At 55.1% G+C, this 2,310-nt stretch overlaps 1 protein-coding gene across 1 annotated transcript in view; it reads left to right on the forward strand.

The window, feature by feature from the left end:
* The window catches only part of LOC104073302 (muscleblind-like protein 1), a 14,432-nt gene that overhangs the window by 6,600 nt on the left and 5,522 nt on the right, over positions 1-2,310 (forward strand). The window lies entirely within an intron of this gene.

Here is a 2,310-nt window from a genome sequence, read left to right on the forward strand (position 1 = left end):
AAACTGGGTTAGTGTGTGCCCAGAAGGTGTTAACGTGGGGGGTGCACAGGCACAGGTACCGAGCACCAGGGGTGGGTGTAAGGGCAGAGCTTCAGCTACCTGGGTAAAAGACAGCTTTCAGCCTCTCTCTTACTTTCGCTCTGGACAGATGGTGCCAGCACTCCCCCACCGGCCTCCCTCGCCCTGCTTATCATCCTTGCTACAACCCTGACAAGTGTTAGTGTTCTCTAGCTGGTACTCTCCCTTGCCCTGAATCTTTCTTATCTGAAAGGCCTGACAGTGTTTTCGGCACCTTATCGGCGCTGCAGCAGCGTGGGCGGTGAGCCAGCGATGTGCCACCGGCTGCCGCGCACTTGGGGCGTGCCTGCGAGCACAGCCTGCGTGCGGGCACTCAGCACCCCAGTCAGGTCTGGTGGTTAAGAGGTGGCAATGAGAGAGGCTGAGCAGGCGGGGCAATCCGCTGTCACCCCGTGTGTCTGTTGGACACGGCTGCGTGTTAGGGCACGCACTGCCTGCATGCTCTCCCTGTAGCACGGCCGGTGGTGCTCTCCCTCTTCGGCACCGTGCAGCTTTGATCGGCGGAGAGAGCCAAGCTGTGCCGCGACCCGTCCCTGCAGCCGCAGCCTTCCTGCTCTGCCCTCAGCCCCCACCCCGGTGGCACTAGCGTTTCCATAGTGTTAGGGCAGTGGCAGGTCTCAGAGATCGTGGTACTGCGACATCTCCTCTGCATGGGAAGGGTGTGAAGGCTTGGGGGTGTGGGGGGTGGATGGGTTGTTCTGCTCTTGGATATGGTCCCTGAACTCAGGGAGCACGATGGGAGGAGCAAGAAGGATCTCTGTTTTAAAATGCAGCCAGTTGTAACTGTAATGCTTTTCTTTTTGCCCATGTATCTGCATTAATAGGGATTAACTCTCCTTACAAGGAAAATTAATTCCTTTTTCTTAGTTGCATCTCTGACTGACAAGCTGCTGCTCAGAAGGGTGCAAGCTGGGAGGAGTGTGGAGGGTCATCTGGCAGCGAGCATTTCCCACTGGCGCTGTCACTATTCTCAGAGCTCACGTCACCACAGGTTCCCCTTCTGCGGGATCACATCATTTCCCTTTTTAGAGATGTTTTCTCCAAGGAAAGCGCTCCCCAGAGCACTGTCAGGTTACAGGAGAGGCAGTCGCACCGAGCTGAGAGCTGGCACACGGGTGGCTGTTTGGAATCACCAAGGGATGTTCTTCCTCTGAGGACTCTTATTTCACGGTGGATACCTGCCAGAGGTGGATTAAAACCAAAATGCAATTAGGTAAATTCATAAATAAATCATGCTAGATTTGGAAATGAGTACCGAGAGGAGGATGCTGATGGCGGGGAGCCCTTGGGGTCGCAGCGCCGAGGTCGGCTGCTGTGTTTGATTGTGCTTCCACCTGTGTAGAGGCCACGGTGCTCTTCAGTGGTGTGGGGATGTGTGGGCTCAAAAGCTTTCTGTTCGTAAGCAGGAGCAGGACGTACCCAAAGTCTCCAAGCACCATTTCTGCCCATGGCCAGGGAAGCGCGTACGTCGGTGGGAGCCCGAGAGGGGCTGCGCGGGGGCACCTCTTCATGTGGAGCCTCTGGGGCAGAGCTTGTGCTGGCTGGCAGACTGTGGCCAAAGTGCATGGGGAGCTAATGAAATTTGGGACTTCAGCATGCAGGATTTGATCCTCCGGATGCTTGTGTTCTCTTTATATAGCTATTTAGAGAAGTGATACACTGCTGAGCCAAACTCCTCTGCACAAGAGGGAGTTGTGAGAGTGTTACTCTCACAAAACACCCAGGGGCACAGTCTGCAGTAAAAAACATTTTTATCAATTAGGAAAAGCCAGCAAAAATATCTGAAATCAGTAAAATTTAAAAAAAAGGCTGAGTGGTTTTGCTTTGAACTTTTATGGAAAGGAAGATGATGGCCAAGTTGGAACCCCCTGAAAATAAGTGCTGAGACTTGGAGGAGTGCCTCTTTTGTCACCTTTCCTGGTGAAATGGCACTGTGCGGGGATTCCTCTGGAAGCAGACTTCGGTTGCCGCAGGAAACACTGGCAGTGCAGGAGCGTGCCGGGTCCCTGCGCACTGGCCGAGCTCCCACGGGGCAGCACCCCGTGCCAGGGAGAGCCCTCGGCAGCGCCGGGGAGGCGGCACTGGCCCTCCCGCAGCCTCAGCTCACAGCCAGAACGCGGTCGAGCAGGACACCTACTGCTCAGCCATGTTCTTCAATTGACTAAGAACCCAGCAGTGTGCCCAGGTGGCCAAGAAGGCCAACGGCATCCTGGCCTGTATCAGAAATAGTGT

Source organism: Fulmarus glacialis, unplaced genomic scaffold, assembly GCF_000690835.1.
Source record: "Fulmarus glacialis isolate BGI_N327 unplaced genomic scaffold, ASM69083v1 scaffold16862, whole genome shotgun sequence".
In the NCBI taxonomy this organism is placed as follows: domain Eukaryota; kingdom Metazoa; phylum Chordata; class Aves; order Procellariiformes; family Procellariidae; genus Fulmarus; species Fulmarus glacialis.